The sequence below is a fragment of the Gracilinanus agilis genome, chromosome 3, assembly GCF_016433145.1.
Source record: "Gracilinanus agilis isolate LMUSP501 chromosome 3, AgileGrace, whole genome shotgun sequence".
NCBI lineage: Eukaryota > Metazoa > Chordata > Mammalia > Didelphimorphia > Didelphidae > Gracilinanus > Gracilinanus agilis.
Genome location: NC_058132.1, coordinates 290,091,274 through 290,110,155, shown reverse-complemented (window position 1 = coordinate 290,110,155; position 18,882 = coordinate 290,091,274). Strand labels below are relative to the sequence as shown.

Below are 18,882 nucleotides of genomic sequence, written 5' to 3'. Positions count from 1 at the left end.
GGCTAAGCAATGGAATTAAGTGACTTGCCCAGGGTCATACAGCTGGGAAGTATCTGAAGCCAGATTTGAACCTAGGACCTCCCATCTCTAGGCCTGGCTCTCAATCTACTGAGCCACCCAGCTGCCCCCTAGTCTGTTTCTTGACAAAGCAGTATGAATTCATTTATATTGATGGAGGAGATCGATGTTGGCTCTAATCTTGTTTAACAAACTGAAAGTAAACTATGTTCCAAGTACTATGCTAGATCTTTGAAGATATAAAATATAAAAGTGAGTCACCAGCCTTAAGAGAACTTTCCTGGGTTGGTGGTGGAGGTCAATAAAGCTGCTAACCTTCCGAGGCCCTTCAGGGCAGTGGCAAAGCCCCAACATACTACTAACCTTCCTGCTGCCAAAGTCACTGGGATCCCCCCATGCTGGACTTCTAAGGATAGTCTTAACATGTGTTTTCAGGGAAACTGAATCCTAGAGAGAAGTAGATAAAGCTCTGTACTCAATACTCATTGTTTTAAGTCCCTGTGAAGAAGTAAAGAAATCAAAGTTTTGTGAGACAAATGAGCAAAAAATGAAGAGTTGCCTCAAATCAATGATAAATTGCATGAGAGATTCTAGAAATATTGTACCAAATCTAGTGAGTTTCTGGATACATTCTAACAACGATATTATTTATATTTTTATACAAGCTGCAATTTTTTGTATTGTATTAAATAGGAGACAGATATTTGTCTTCATAATGCTGCTGCTTTTATAGTAGATAACTTCAACAAAAAATAAAGGTCATACTCTTTTTGCATTTATTTCAGAAGTGTATTATAGCACAAGAGGTTATTGAATAGTAATAAAATCTATTATTTTAGGGGCTATTGAGTAAAGTTAACTATATTTCTAAAGGAGTGGTTGTGTGTGATTAACAATGTTTATTCATTTGATTCAGACTAACATGGATCAGCTTAATTTTAAATGCTTGAACTGAAAAAAAGTGTAATATAATGGTGATTGAGTTGGAATCAACAAATGGGAAAGTTGGAAGGGACATCAAAACTAAACTAATAAGATATTGATAACAATGAGCATTTATATATCACCTACTATGTGTCAGGCACTGTGCTAAGTGCTTTGCAAACATTATATCATTTGATCCTTACAACAACTCTGGGAGGCAGGTACTATGGTTATTCCTACTTTAGAGTTGAGATGAGTGAGGCAAATAGAGGTTAAATGACATGTCCAAAATCATATTTGTGTCTGAGACTAGATTGGAACTCAGATATTCCAGATTCCACATCCAGAGGTCTATCCACTGTGCCACCTAGCACATTATTATTATCATTATTAGCTATGAGTTATTATTATTGTTATTAACTGAAATCTATCTCCCAAGAAATTTAACACTGTTTCTAACTATGCCCTCTGGGGAGAATCTAATCACTCTGTTGCATATCAGCCCTTCAAAAGCTCAAGTACAACTTTCTTGGGCTTTCTCTTTCAGAGGGTAACTTTTCTCCAGGTCTTTCAACCAATTCCCATGTGAGATTGATTAAAAGACTTATAATTTTCATGGTAATGGTATAATAGATATTCTTCAGGGTTTCAATGTCTTTCAAAAATTGTGGTTTTAAAGGACCTCAGAGATTAGTTAGTCTAACTCCCTCTTCAAGGAAATTGAAGCCAAGGGAAAGTAAAGGATCAGGAGTTTCTTCTCCATTTGAGGGAATCAATTAAGAGATGCATCTTTGGATATTTTTATTTGAATCCTTTTATTGACTATATATTTCTGCATTAATATTTTTAGGAGTAGTTTTCAAATTATAGGACAAAAAACAACAAACCTACCAATTAGGAAATATGAAAATGATGTGAGATTTCTGGATAAATTCTAAGGTTTTGCCCAAGGCACAAAGTGCGGGATTCTTGAAGTACTATCTTTTGACTTTTGTATTCCCTTAGTACAGTACTTGTCACTTAGTAGCTTAATTAATGTCTATTGACTGGACTAAATGACTTGCTCATAGTCCCTTAACTAAGGTATATCAGAGAGGCACTATAAGTGAGACTAAATCTTTAAGAAATTAATTCAACAGGTATTCTTTAAGCCCTTGGGTACCCAGGCATTTTTGTGTTAATTGTGATAATTAGATTAAATCTACACTGCCCATCTTTAGATTTAATCACCAAAGGTGAGAACATCTCCAATTCTGGGAGGTCCTTCACCCATGTGTGGTTGAGTGGGTGACCAGTCAGAATCAACTGACTGCCCTGTAGGCAGTCCTAAGAAAAGTGACTGTTATGATTGGACATACAAATTAGGAGGGAGGCACAGAAATGGGCCAGGTTATGAAATATACTTAGCCTGGACTCTATTGGATTATCCCTAAAATGAAATGAGGACTCCATCATTTACTTGTTCTCAAATCTACAGAATCTACAGAACTGTTGAGGATTTTATGAAAGAATATGCTGCTAGCATGTTTTAAAGAAAATAGGATAGCCCTGGATTATATTGGATTAAGATTGGAAGTGCTGTTTTCACTTCCTAGTGTAGTGGAATATATTGCTACTTCACTGGATTTCAGAATTTATAGGATTAAGTGCTAGTTATTTATAAAAAATAAACATGGCAACCCATAATTGATATTTGATGATTTGCTAATGCACTGTATTCCACAAGAGAAAACTTAAAGAAGATGACATGACTTGGAGGATTTTCAGAGCCCAGAGCCAAGGAGCTCTGTTAATTTTCTTTACCCTCAATTTATTTTTCTTACAGTCATTTTAGTTTTCAAATAACACAATTCCTTGTGTATTCTGTAAACCACATCATTCAATCTCCAAACCACATTCCACTGAGGAGGTAAATAATTATGATGTACAAAGTTATCAAAAATCAGATATATATTTAAATAATTGCAGCATTTAAATGCTCCTGGAAAGGCTGATCTTTTTTGACAGATGTGATTAACATAGATTTGAATTGTTTTAAGAAAAACTGACACAAAGAATTGAGATTTATAAAATAAACAAGGGAGTGCCTTTTTGAGTTACAAAAGAACTGTTTCTTAGAAAAGCATTTACCTCAGAGGGGGCAGCTGGGTAGCCCAGTGGAATGAGAGTCAGGCCTAGAGACAAAAGGTCCTAGGTTCAAATCTGGCCTCAGCCACTTCTCAGCTGTGTGACCCTGGGCAAGTCACTTGACCCCCATTGCCTACCCTTACCTTCCATCTTAGAGCCAATACTGTCAATACTGTGTATTGGCTCTAAGGCAGAAGAGTGGTAAGGGTTAAAAAAAAAAGAAAGAAAAGCATTTACCTCAGAGAAATAAAGTGGTAAGGGTTAAAAAAAAAGAAAGAAAAGCATTTACCTTAGAGAAATAAAGAGTATCTTAAGAAAAAGCAAGAGGTCACTGACAGATATGATTTGACTAATATAATTCGATTTACCAAAGCTAATCTAGGAACAATTTCTTTTTCAATTTTTGTCATATCCCCAGGCCCTTGTACAATTCCTGGCACATAACACTACTTAATAAATGCTTATTGAGTTGAACTTTAGAGGAATATTAAGGCATTTGAAAGAACTTGAAAACTTAGGTATCACCGCCTTTCTTTAATGCATGCTTGTCTGAAAGCAGTTCAATCAAATATAAATAGTTCTCATATAATGCTACTGGATTCAGAGATCTTATATGTGTAATTCTGTAGAGTAATAGTCTATTTTTCTGAGCATTATTGTTATAATACATCTCCATGTCTTTTTTCATTCTGGATCAGAATATAATTTTTGTTATGGTTTTTCAGAACTTGAGGAAACTTGTTCTACCCATGCAAACATGCAATTCATTGGTAATTTATCTCCTTAGAGAGCCCTAGGTTTCAAAGGTAACCCTTGAAGCTTCCTAATTCTAAGGCACTTCCTCAGACTACAATCTACAACTTATCTACTTATATAATGACAGGGCCTGGTACTGGATCCATGACTTCATTAATATAAAGAAATCCTTGATTGAGGAAACTTCTTTGCAAAGCAAAATAGTATCTTCTCTGCAATTTATCATTTTAGAGAGTTGCTAAGAAGTTTTGTTATTCAATTACTCAGTTGTGTTTGGACTCTTCATGACCTCATTAGGAATTTTCTTGGTAAAGGTACAGGAATGATTTGCCATTTCCTTCTCCAAGTCATTTGAGAGATGAGGGAAACTGAGGCCAACAAGCTTAAGTGACTTTCCCAGGGTAGCCAGTAAGTGTCTGAAGCCAGAGCTGAACTGAGAAATATATCTTCCTGACTCCAGGCTAGTCTCTATCCACTTCATCACAAGTTACCTAGAGTATTGACTGCTTAGTTGACTTGATCAGGGTCTCCAAGCTATTTTATCAGAGGTGAGTTACAAATCCAATCTTCCTATTTCCAAGGCTGGCTCTCCATACACTAGGCTGTTATCTTTTTTTCCCAAATTCTTTAAATTTCATTTTAAAATGGAAATAAAAATTATAACTTTGCAACATATCAATGAATGTTATATTTATAGTTATATCAATATGTTATATTTATAGTGATATCAATATATAGTTATATCAAATAATAGTTATATCAATAAAATATAAATCTTCTTTATACTAAAGCCCAATGAGGTAGTTGAGTAATGGACTGATAGGATTCCTGTTTCTCCTACTCAATAGGTACCAGCTTTGGGAAAGTAATTTAATCATTATAGTTTATATTTGTGTAATGCTTTGTCAGTCCAAAAGCACTTTCTCAACTTTTAGTTGAGCCACTGAATAACCTCAGGTATTCAGGAATGACATTATTACAATTCCTATTTTTAGGAAGAGGAAATTGAGGTCCTGAGAAATTGTCACACATCCTGGGTCACATGGTTAGTAAGGTATAGAGCCAGGACTGACAGTGAGACCTTCAACTCAAACACCGAAGCAATCACATACCCACAATTTCTTCAACTGTAAAGAACAGAGATTTGGAATCTAGGCTCCCTAAGAGCCTGTCTATTTAGAACTCTAAGCTCTCTGATTCCAAATTTTCTCAGTTCTCTTACATGCATGGCCCTCATTTCAAAAGATTGTGTTTTTAAATAAGTATTCTGACAACCCTGAAGGCCCACATTTCTATAGGCTGCAGGTTTTCTCTATATTCCACTGCACGTCTGAAGTTTACCTTTGGCTTTAACTCATCCCTGAGTAAAGAAACAGTGTTGTCAATTGTCCTGAAGTGCCCTATTGATTGCTCCTGCCTCTGATAAGGTTAATTGTGCACTGCCCCCTGACATCTCTTTAGCATTTGAAACCACAGATCACTAACTCTACCTTGATCAACACTAGAAAGTAGGAGATTCAGTGGGACAATGGGAAATTGGTTCCTGCCTTATCTCAACAGAAGCAATTTCTAGAACATTTTATTTGTCTTCCCCTTCCCTTATTCTTTTCCAGTTAACAGAGAACTGCCAAGTGACTACAGCCTCCCTTGCTATTAGAAAAAGTAGGGCAGCTGGTCTCTAATTTCTACATAGCTTAATTTTGTGTTGCTGACTTCAGAAGAGTGCTTTCAAGTAATGCCATCTAGCAGTGTCTTAATGAACTGCGTTCTTTCATGAGAACTCATTAGCTAAAACTGTGGTCCTTGTTGATTTCCCATTGGCATTAGAGACTATCTGTTCCCTAAGCACACTATGCAACTTTTTTGGACATCATAACAAACTTCTTTAGGTTTCTGATTATAGAAATATGCATATTCAGGATTCAGTACACATTTACATAGTATTGTATGGTTCTCCCTTTAAAAATAATAATAAATTAAATCTCTCCACCTCACTGTGAAGTTGTTAGTGCAAGTCTGATAAACTTTGTGAAGTAGATATAAAAGTATTATTATTCTTATTTTATAGGTGAGGAAAAAGACCTTTGAGAGAGGGTTAACAATTTGTCCAAACTCACACATACAGAAAAAGTAAGGATTCAAAAGCACATATTCTGATTACAAGTGTAACATTTTTTCTACTGTACCAGTGCAAATGTCATCTCAAACATCTATGAGTTTTGCATCATTATTTCCTTTTATGAAAAGGCCAATGTAAAGTCATGAGGTAGGAGGGGAGATAGTCTATATAAGTAGTACATTATGCCATTAAAATGGAAAGAGATGGAAGTTTATAGAACAGCGACTTCAGTTTCTCCCTCACTTAACAGAAAGGAAATACTGTTATTTAGTAGCAGGTCAGAACTGAATCATTTCACTCCTAAACCTTTGTACCTTTGACTACTGCATGCAATCTTGTCCAATTCAAACTCACCTAAAGGATTTTTATTTGTATATATAAAATGATATTGAATACTTTACAACTATTTATGTGTTCTCCTTAGAGTAAGAGGGGTATGTTGAATCATTTTTCTTCATAGTTATGTAACGAAGATGAAAATGTTTATTAGGCAAGGAATTGAAAAATGTCTGAGGGAAAATTCCAAAGGGGCAAAAGGCAACATGGTTAGAAAGTATCAAATGGAAAACAATGTCATTTTTGAAGATAATACATGTTTTATGAATATCAGGTTGCTAAGGCTTTCCTTTGTTGTACATTTTCTTGCTTTTGATCTGGAAATATTTTTCTAATTTGATTTTCTAATAATCTTCGAATTTTTCTTAAAATTGGCATTGTATACAAGGCACTCTTATTTCCTTTCCTTATTTCTTAGGCCAAGGTTTAATAAAAATAAAAATACTGTGTTCAGTATAGGTCACTAATGATTTTAGCTTTCCAGTTAAAATACATAGAAAAGCACTTTTTAAAAAGATCCATGTTTTGATTTCTGGGAAGATGGCAGCTTAGATGGAGCAAATCTTAAAACCTCTGTACCCTTTCCAAACCGAGATAGAAAATAATGCACTTGGAGAAGAAGGAGGACCAAATCTAACGACAGGACAGAGCAGAGGGAACCTACTGTTAGACAGCTCAAGAGGTACACCAAGAAAAAGGCTTGAATTCTTGAACTGTCTGGTCTGAGGGTATAGAAGGGGAATCACAGGACCCCTCCCCCACAAGCTGTGCAGAGTCTCCAGTGGCCTGTGAAATCTCTGGGCAGGTGGGCACACCAACCTGGGGAAAGGGCCTTGCTAGTACCAAACTTAGGGAATTGAACATAGGCACTGGGAGGTGGCTGGAGGAGAAAGCCAGAGAAACACAGCAAAAACGCTTGGAAGATGGAGGCTTAGATGGAGCCAAACTTTAGACCACCTGGCTTTGACACACCAAGATAGAGAACAAAGGCTTCAAGAGGAAAGAAAACCAGTTCAAACAGCAGGACAGAGTAGGGGGACCCCACTGCTGTACAGCTCAGTGAAAACACTCCATCTTATCCCACAACTTTTTTTTCCCTCTCAAGGTTTTAGCCTCAGAGTACATTAAGCAATACAGACTAATCCAGTCCAGGCTTAATCCCATCAATTGGACAGACAAGAAGTCTTCAGAGGGCAGGGAAACTCCAACACCCCTTCCCCATAGACTACAAAGAAAGTAACTACAAACCTCCATTGCCAGCTGGGGGAAGATCTTTCATCAAAACTCATTAAATCCAACTGATTAAACTAGCAGAACAGAGAAGGAAAAAAATATGAGTCAACAACAGAAAAAGAGAAAAGAAATGGCAACTGACAGCTTCTTTCCAGGAAGTGAAAAGAGAGCAAATGAAATAGAAGAAGAGGAAGAAGCTCCAACGAATTGGATATAGGCTTTGGAAGTTCTCAAACTTCAATTAACTCAAGAACTTCGGGAACTCAAAAAGCAATCAAGAGAGGCTGAAGACAATTGGAAAAATGAAATAAGAAAATAAGGAATTAAAAGCCAGAACTGGCCAGCTTGAAAACGAAACAAAGAAGGCAAAAGATGATCTAGAAAGAAAATCAGACCAGAAGGATGACCAAAAAGCCAGGGATGTAATTCAGTCTTTAAAAAATAGAACTCAACAACTAGAAGCAAATGACTTTGCAAGGCAACAAGAATATATAAAACAAAATAAAAAAATGAAAAATTTAAGGAGAATATGAAACACCTCATTGATTTAACTAAAGATCTGGAGAATAGATCTAGAAGAGACAATTTAAGAATTATTGGTTTACTAGAACATCATGACAAAAGAAAAAGTTTAGACATCATCATACAGGAAATTATCCAAGAAAACTGCCCTGACATTCTCTAAAAAGAGGGAAAAGTGGAAACTGAAAGAATCCACAGATCACCTCCTACATTTAATCCACAACTGATAGCTTCCAGGAATATTATAACCAAATTCAAAAACTACCAGACCAAGGAAAAAATATTACAAGCTGCTAAAAAGAAGTCATTCAGATATCAGGGAACCACAGTTAGGATAACACAGGATCTGGCTGCATCTACATTGAAGGACTGGAAGGCATGCAACATAATATTCCAGAAAGCAAGAGAACTGAGTCTACAACCAAGAATCAACTATCTAGCAAAATTGACTATATTTTTGCAGGGGAAAGTATGGTCATTCAATAAAATTGAGGACTTCCAAGCATTCATAAAGAAAAAACTGGACTTAGAGAGTTTGCTGCTCAAAGACAGAACTCAAGAGAATCACCATAAGGTAATTAAGAGAGCTGGTGGGGGAATAAATCTTTTCTTTAAGGGACCCAATAAGTTCAATCAATTTGTATTCCTAGAAGAAAAGAAGATATTGGCAAATATTAAAAATTCTTATTATCAATAGGGTAACTAGAAGAACTTTACTTAGAGGAAATAGTGACAAACTGTATAGGATGAAATGTCAAGATATATATATATATAAATATATATATATATATGCATATGTATATATATACATTTATATGCATATAAATATATGCAAAAGTAGAGGGAAAAAAGGAGATAATATTGAGAAAAAAGGGAAAACAAACAAAATGAGTAAATTTATATTCTATGAAGAAGTGTGTGGGGTGAACAGGGGAGAATATCAATATACTGGAAGGGTAAAGAAGTTCAAGAGAGGAAATATTTAATACTTAAGTGCATTGAAATCAACTTAAAGAGGGAAGAACATCAGATCCATTGGGTCAGAAAATTGATTCATGCCCTATAGAGAAGCAGAATAGTAACAAAAGGACTGGTGGGGAGGAAAGCAACACTAGGAAGGGAGAGGGGGGAGTAGCTTTAAAAGACCCTAAAGAAGAATAAGAGGGGAATAAGAGGGGAGAGAAGAGAAAGGGAAGTATAATAAGGGATGGGATTAGGGGAACTGATTAAAAACAAACACTAGTATAGAAGGAAATAGTGAAAGAAAAAGGACAGGACAAGAAGAGAGAATCAAAATGTCTGGGAATACACAGTTGATCATTATAACTCTGAATGTGAATGGGATGAACTTGCCCATAAAACAGAAGGAAATAGCAGAGTGGATTAGAAACCAAAATCTTACCATATATTATCTACAAGAAACACACATGAGACAGGCAGATATACATAGAGTAAAAATGAAAGGATGGAGCAAAATCTATTGGACTTCAACTGAGAAAAAGAAGGCAGGAGTTGCAATCATGATTTCTGACAGAGCCAAAGTAAAAATATACCTGGTTAAAAGAGATAGGGAAGGGAATTACATCCTAATAAAAGACAGTATAAACAATGAAGAAATATCAGTACTCAACATGGATGCACCAAATAGTATACCATCCAAATTTCTAAAGGAGAAGCTACTGGAGCTTAAGGATGAAATAGATAGTAAAACTATACTAGTGGGTGACCTCAACCTTCCCCTATCAGGTCTGGATAAATCAAACCAAAAAATAAATAAGAGAGATCAGAGAAGTGAATGAAATCCTAGGAAAATTAGAGTTAATTGATATATGGAGAAAAATAAATAGGAACAAAAATAAAAGATCCATGTTTTAAAAGCATGTCAAAAGAGCAATCTATCTGTAGAATGAACCATTTCCTTTCTGTATAGCCAAGGGACAAGCAAAATCCTCATATATTAATAGGACTCTATTCATCAAGAGCCTATAGATATAAACTATTATTCTTTTCTTATGTATATTGTAAACCAGATAATTTTGTTAGGAAAGCTATTTTCTATCTATCTATCTTTCCATCCATTTCTCTAACCTACCTAATTTGACATCTATCTAGGTATAGCTTTATTTTATATTAAAAGATAGTATTTCCTGTGGGGGAAGGGAACTGACATGATTGATGGCTATCATATTTTCCATAATGTACACATTCAGAGACAAATAGGTTGTGGGCTTTTTTGTGGTTGAAGATACTAGAGAGAAATTGGTATTATTTATAGCACTGCCATTTAGATCACAAGGTCAAACACTTGAATCAAAACTGGAAAATGGAACCAATTATGCAAGTGCTTCTAAATATGTGATGCTAATTACAGATAGGATAGCTCACTATTTGCTCAATTCCTTTTTTCATTTACATCCTGATGACTTAGTCTCATATATTTACAATCCTGGGTCTGCAGTTTATACTGTTTAAAAATAGGTTTTCCTTTAAGGTCATAGGATCATAGACCTAGAGTTGTGATGGTGAACCTATGGCACATGTGCCAAATATGGCATGCAGAGACTTCTCTGTGGGCACACACAGTCTCCCTATTTGGCCAGTCTGCTGCCTGGCCCAGCCCCCGAATGCAAGGAGGAGAAGTTGTGTGGAGTACTGCATATAAGCAGGGGTTGGGGCATGCAGTCCAGGATGGGGCATGGCATACAGTGTGGGGGCAAGGCATGGCACACAGTCTGGGGATGGGTGGGTGGGCCATGGCATGAGGTCCCTAAAAGGTTCTAAAAAGTTCATCATCACTAATTCTAGAGCTAGAAAGGACCTTAAAAGCAATCTAGTTCAAACTCCTTCATTTTATAGATGAGGAAAATTTCATAAAGGTTAAATAATTTTCTCAAGGTCACAAGGTAATAAAGAGTACATAGGCTACTCTTCTATATATTTTGGCCTCTTAGCTCATGTCTTGATCACATTTGTTTGAAACTGTTTTAGCAGATCGTTAATAGCAAAGCTACTGGATCCTCTGACATACCTTCTTAAATATTTACTCAGAAAGGAGGAATTACAGAGAAGTCTGCTAGTAGAACTGGCTGTAAGGTAAATTTTGAAGTTGGTGAAGTGTTTCTCTCTTCTCTTTTCAATGTTTGTTTCCTTTTCTCAGAAATTGCTCTTAAGGCTCCTTACTAGATTCTCTGCCTATCCTTTCTAACTTTTGTACTGTCTTCAACTTGTCTTTGACAGCACTAATATGTTCCCTTTTCTCCCCCTTCAATCAATACTTTATAAGTGTATGGACATTTCCTGAGAGTCCTTAATAAGATAGTAGCTAGCTAATATAACAAATTTATTATTACTTAAATTGCTAAGATTATTGGAAAAAAAAACAACAATGGCTAGAATACTATATTTATGTTAATATGAGATTTGAATTTGAATACAGAATCTGACATGCAAACATCTTAGGGATCTTGGGAAAGACACTTATCCTTTTAGTCTCACTTTTCTCATCTACAAAACATAATATGTATAGTATCTTCAAATAGGTATCATGTCTCAAGTGAGGTAATCGTTATTGATTGCTGTCCTTCATACTTTGAAAAAGACCAAAAATGACATCTCTTGGGATGTCTTTTGATTCCAGTATGAACTGGATTTGTGTGAGAAAGAGATATGCAAAGTCATCAGCATAATTTTCTCTTCCACAGTCTTCTAAGTCCAGTGGCAAGATAGAAGTCAGGATGACTTGTGATGACCCAGGATGCAGTGGAAGGCTGTGGCTTCACTGATGTCTAAGCAGGCTCTAAGTGCTCTGCAGTGCCTGCTTCAGCTATTTTGTTGGTCACTGGAACAAATTGTTCTCATCTGCCAATAAACCTATAGTATCTGTTTCAATTAGATATTATGTCTTAAGTGAGATGATATATTACATTAAAGAACTGTGGGAGCAGAAATGCAGAAGAAAAACATATCATCGATTACAAGGTTTCTTGAGGATGTGATTGGGTTTTTGATGTTAAAAGTTCACTCTATTGCAAGAATGAATAATATTGAAATAAGTTTTGAACAATGATACATATATGACACAGTTGAATTGCTTGTCAGCTCTGGGCGGGAGTAGGGAAAAAGGTGGGTGTGGGGATCATAAATCATGTATTTGTGGAAAAATATTCTATATTAAAAAATACAATAAAAAATAAAATCTCTCTAGACAATATAAAATATTGGGAATCTATTTGCCAAAACAAATGTAGGAATTATATGAACACAATTACAGAGTACTTTTCACACAAATAAAGGCATAACTAAACATTTGGCTAATATAACAAAATATAATAAAATGACAATCCTACCTAAATTAATTTACTTAATCAGTGCCATACTAAAGTACCAAAAAAAAACCCCAACTATTTTATAGAACTAGAAAAAATAACAACAAAGTTAATCTGGAAGAATAAAAGGTCAAGAATATCAAGGGAACTTAGGAAAAAAAATGTGAAGGTGGCCTAGTGGTACCAGACCTTAAACTGTACTATAAATCACCAAAACAAAGAAATAGAAGGGTGGAATAGATTAGGGCTAAATGACCTCAGCAATCTAATGTTTGATCAACCCCAAAATGCCAGTTTGGGGGATAAGAACTTATTATTTAACAAAAACTGTTGGGGAAATTGTAAAACAGTATGGCAAAAAACAGATTTAGGAGACAATCTCACACCCTCTACCATGATAGGTCAAGATGGGCATCTGGTTTAAACATAAAGAGTGATGTTATACGTAAATTAGGGGAACATAGACTAGTTTACCTGTCAGATCTATGGAGAAGGAAATAATTTATGACCAAACACAAAGAGAACATTACAAGATGAAAAATGAATGATTTTGATTATATTATATTAAAATATTTATACAACCCAAACCTATTCAACCAAGATTTTATATATATATATATATATATATATATGTGTGTGTGTGTGTGTGTGTGTGTGTGTGTGTGTGTGTGTGTGTGTGTGTGTGTATATTATAACAGATTTTTCTGATAAAGGTCTCATTTCTCAAATATATAAAGAACGAAGTCAAATTTATAGGAATCCAAGACATTCCCCAATTGATAAATGATTTAAGAATATGAATAGGGCAGTTTTCAGGTAACAAAACCAAAGCTAACAATAACTGTATGAAAAAATATTCTAAGTGACTCTTTATTAGAGAAATGCAAATTAAAACAACTCTGAACTACCACCTCATGCCTAACAGATAGGCCAATATTACAGTAAAGGATAATGATAATTGTTGGAGGGGATCTGGCAAAATTCGGACACTAATGCATTGCTTGTGGAGTTATGAACTGATCCAACCATCCTGGAGAACAATTTGGAATCATACCCAAAGAATTTATAACTTTTGATCCAATAATACCACTGACTTGGTCTGTATCCCAAAGAAATAAAAAATTGGAAAGGATCTGTTTTTACAAAAATACTTATAGCTGCTCTCTTTGTGATGGCAAAGAATTGGAAACTAAAGGGATGCTCCTCAATTGGGGAATGGCTGAACAAATGATCATATTTGATAGTGATGGAACACTATTGTGCTATAAGGAATGATAAACAGGATGATTTCAGAAAGAGTTGGAAAGACCTATATAAACTGATGCAGAATGAAATAAGCAGAAGCAGAAAAACATTGTATGCAGAAACTGCGATATTATGGAATGATCAAATGTGATAGACTTTGCTACTAATAGCAAATACAATAATCCAGAACAATTCTAAGGGATTTATGAAAAAGAATACTATCCATCTCCAGAGAAAGAACTGTTGGAGCAAGAATGCTAATGGAAGCATATGTTTATCACTTGTTTATTTGGGTACATGTGTTAGGGTTGTGGTTTTGTAAGATTATAAATATATAAAAATGATTAATATAGAAACATGTTTTACATGATAATACATGTATAACCCTGGTTGAATTGTTTGCCAGCTCCAGGAGAAGGGCAATAAAAAGGCAGAGAGACAATTTGGATTATATAAGCTTCAAAAAAAGAGATTTTGTTATTAAAATAAAAAAATATGATGAACATGGAAAACTTTATTATATGATAACACATTTATAACCTATTTCATATTACTTGCCTTCTTGGGGATGGTGGTGAGGTGGAGAACAGAAAGCATGTGGATCACAAAATGTCAGAAAACAATTATTGAAAATTGTGTCTACATGCAATCTGGAAAAAAATTTAAATTAATAAAAAAAGGGGAAAAAAGAAACAAATGTGAGACATATACATCAAGTATTAGTATTCCCTCTTTGAAGTGGAGGAAACTGAGGCTCATAAAAATTAAACTATTAGACTGTCCTCCAGTAGCTCTAGCTCAGACAAAAACCAGCTCTCCTTATTCTTAGCTCCTTTGGATTTTGCAGTCAACTACACTACTTCTAATTATAAACCATGGATTAGTTAGTAGACAAAGAAGTCAATGGGAAGATAGATCTGGAAATTTAAGCATAAAGTGGTAAATAATTAAGACTATGGAAATTGGGATAAAAAGGAAGAGAAAAATGAAATGGTTAAAGGAAAATGTTTGTATAACATATTTGCATTTCAATTGGGATTTTCTCCCTCTGTTGAGATAAGCAAGAAACTGTGGCACTACTGCCTAGGCTTCCAACTACTGAAAGCTCTTGCTCAATAAATGTTCTTTCAGGCAATTTGTCAGTTTAGAAGGATATCTTTGGTTAGATGCTCCAGAGAGCTGTGCTTGGCCTTGTGTTATTTATCATATTAATTATTGACTTGAATAACTACATTGATTCTGTTCTCATGAAATTTATTGATTTAAAGGAAAAAAGGAAGGAAGAATAGCTAACATACAGGAAAATGGCACAAAGTACCAAAATTATCTTCTATATTTAGAGTATGAAGAAGAACTTAATAAGTTAATGAGATTTTCTGAGTAGACTCCCACTTGGATTAAAAAAAAAACAACAAACTACTTCACAAGAAGAAGATGGGACTGGCATGTCTATAGGAAGTTCATCTTCTTTTTAACATGATCAAGATTTTTTTCCAATCATTCAATCATTCATAAAAAAAAAATAAAATAAATCTGAAGGGTTTAGTGGACTGCAAGCCAGCAGTGTAATAATCACCAAAATGTTAATGTGATCCTGGTTTGCGATAAGGGAGGCAAAGCTAGTAGGAATAAGGAAGTGAGTTTTTCTGTACTCTGTTCACAACAGACAACATTTAGAATACTATATTTAGTCATGAGTTTAAGAAGGACATTGATAAGTAAGAGAGCATTCAGAAGAGGATGTTAAAAGGCCAGAAGTCCATGACAATGAATTAAAGGAAATGTTTAGGAAAATTTAGAAGAGAAATGATAACTGTGTGTGAAATGTTTAGGAAAATTTAGAAGAGAAATGATAACTGTGTTCAAGTATTTGAAGAACTGCCTTGTGGAAGAAGGATTAGACTTGTTCTGCTTAGCAGAACCAGAAATCATGAGTAGTAGTTGCTAAGAGGCAAATTTAAGTATGACATTTGATAAAAAATATTAAAAATGAGTCACCCAAAAGTAGAATGGGACTCCCAAACAGGCAATAGGTTTTCCCTCTTTGGAATTTTTCAAATGGGGGCTGGATGAAAATTTATTGCACATATTAAAATAGATGATTCTTTCCTCATCCAAGAATGAGTTGAACTAGATTACTTCTGAGATCTCATTGAGTTCTTAATCCTGTGTAAACAACAGCAGCAAAAGTCCTAAAATCTAGATTATGGTCCTTGATTATATTGTGATGAAGCTGTATCATTCTGTGGAAAGAATCCTGGATTTCTGGTTAGGAGAAATGACTCTTACTTCTTATACTAACTATGTAACCTTAATCAAGTCTTTGATTTCAGTTTCCTTATATATAAAATGACATATTATTTAAAATTCTCTTCTGGACAATTATATGATTCTTTGATTACTAGTTCTTCGACAATGAACCACTTACTTGATCTAGTTAAGTTTCTGTGTTCTTATTTATAATAATAGCATAATTATATTTACCTAACAGGATTTTCTTTATTACAAATGGATATAGTACATATCAACAAATTTTGAAATAATTGAAAACTGTAATAGTAAATAGTTGTTTATTTTATTTTCTGACAATGGTAATGGTCACATTTTCTCTTCTGGAATATATACTATAGAATCGTTAAAAAGGGAATTTTGTTCATGGAAAATAAGGAGGAAATCAGTAAAAAAGTTCCAGTGACAGTAAAGAAATCTCAGATTGAAACTAGCTACCATTAATTAATGTGAGAAATGCAGATGTTATGCAAATCAGATATGCCACTCCTATTTCATACAAGAAATCTCAGAAGCTAAACTTGGGCTAAAAAGAAATCTTCTTAACTAATATATTAAGGAAGTTCTTTTTTTTCTAATTTTTTCAAAATGACAGCTTATATTAACAAGATGTTCTCCCATGATTACATCTTCATTTTATACAAAAGCCAAAAGATAAAGAAATATAGTCTATATGTTTAGTAATAATCTGCAAAAGCTCTTTAAAGCATTCTGAGGAATTTTTAAGGTCTTTTCTTCTTCCTATTTCTAATGGATATCATTTTTTTCTAGAATATTTATTTCTTTTTTAAAATATTGATACAATTTACAATAATCACTTTTGACATTTTGTTACATATGTTCCATTCCTCTTTCTCATCCCTCCTCCCTCACCAATGCAGCAGGTATACAGTATATTTTATACATGTGTTATGATACTATATATATTTCCATGTTCAACATGTTGTAAAAAAAGACATATATTGCTTATAATAGAGAAAATTCACAGAGAAGATAAAGTGAAGAATGATATCCTTCAATCTGCCTTCAGATTCTGTCAGTTTCTTCTATTGGGCAAACAGACTTTTTCATAATGAGTACCTTGGGGTTGTCCTAGATCCTTGCATTTTAGATAATATCCATTCATAATCCACTATTGTATATTACTACTGTTAATGTGTATAACATTTACCTGGTTCTGCTCATTTCACTCTGCACTGTTTCACATAAGTTTTACCAGGATTTTTTGTGCTTGTCTTGTTCATCTTTTCTTATGGCATAATAGTATTAAATTCATATGTCACAAGTTGCTCAATCATTCCCTAATTGATGGACAACCCTTGAGTTTCTAGTTCTTTGACACCACAAAGAGATCTACTATAAATATTTTTTTGTATAAGTATGCCCTTTTCCCCTACCTTTGATCTCTTTAGGATATAAGAACTAGTAGTGGTGTTGCTGGATCAGATTATGTACATCTTTATAGAGAAATTTTATATTTTAAATAAACCAAACCATATATACACACATATATAATATACGTATTTATGTTTATAGTCATGTCTATCCATAGAAGGTGAGATCCATCTCCAAATCTGTGATTTTTCATTTTATTGTTCTTGAGATCTCTGTATGATGAAAACTTCCTCTATTAAGACATATTAGCAAGTATTCTACAATTGATAGCTTTGGGGAGTAAGCTGGGACACCGGGAAGTATAAATAAATATTAAAGTTAAATGACTTGCCCAGGATTAGAGCCAATAGGGTTCAGAGACAGAGCTTGCACAAAGATCTTTCTAACTCTGACTAGTTCTCTTTTTGCTATATCTCTATTTGCCTTTCTATAGGCAAGTTCTATTTGGTAATAATCTCAGTAAATTAGTGAATTCAATAGTACGTTATCCACATTACTCATCATCCTATTCAACTCAACAAGCATTTATTGGGACGTACTGTGTTCCAGAAACTATATCCAACCCTCTTCTGAACTTTCTTTTGACTGTTGAAGTATAACCATCCTTCTAGTCATACTATAGACTTACAATTTTATTACTATCGTCAACTGTTCTTCCCCACTGATATCCAATTAGTAGCCAAGGTGATTTTCTCAAAGTGAATGTCTGATCACATTCCTCTACTATTTAATAAATTCTAGCCATTATTATCAAGCTCTTCTAAACTTCATATCTTTCTACTTTTCTAATTTCCTTCCATTCACCCTTGTCTAATCATAATGGCCTACTTGTTGTCCCTCATACATGTTGTTCACTATCCCATCTTTATAACTCTTGGCATTGGCTCTCTCATATTCCTTGAATAAAATCTGTAATCAGTAATACCTTCTATATTAAATATTTCTTGTTTCCCCCAGCTGCTAAGTGATTTTCCTCCCAAAATTACCTTATTTTCCATATTCTAAATATACTTACATATGTATAACACCCATGAATTGAGGTACCTATACTATCACTTTCTGGGATATATCAACCACTTCAACCTATGCAGATCTTAGGTCTGTACTTCCCAAAGAGGAATTTTTATCATATGCCCAAAAGACAATTTCTCAAGATCTTAAAAGGTTTGTGAAGGAGAAAGTGAGGAATTCATTCTTACTAGTGATTAAACAAAAACTTTTCTTACATATATGATAAAAGTAAGAACAATCACAAAATCAATTACTTAAAATGAAGTAATTGCAAAAATAATAAAAGATTACAGTCTTCCCATAAACAGGTTATATTCTTTTACCAAGTTAAAAAGTATCTGTGGAAAACGAGTAGATAAATAGTAATAACAGTTTAAGAAGGTATATGTGTGAGTACACATGTGCTCAGGATAAACTGCAATCCTTGACTGCAACCTTGATTTCTTTGGTCTTTTCAGGAATTATGTGAATCAAGGGAAAATACTTTTCCATTAGCTTCTCCCCTTCTTGACCTCACTACTCTCCTGCTATGCAAAGTCTCTCCTGTTCTTGAGCCAATGAGTCAGTGACTAACTCTTTTTG

At 34.3% G+C, this 18,882-nt stretch overlaps 1 pseudogene; it reads right to left on the bottom strand.

Moving 5' to 3' along the window:
• Positions 1-18,882, bottom strand: part of LOC123239134 — a 138,463-nt pseudogene that overhangs the window by 912 nt on the left and 118,669 nt on the right.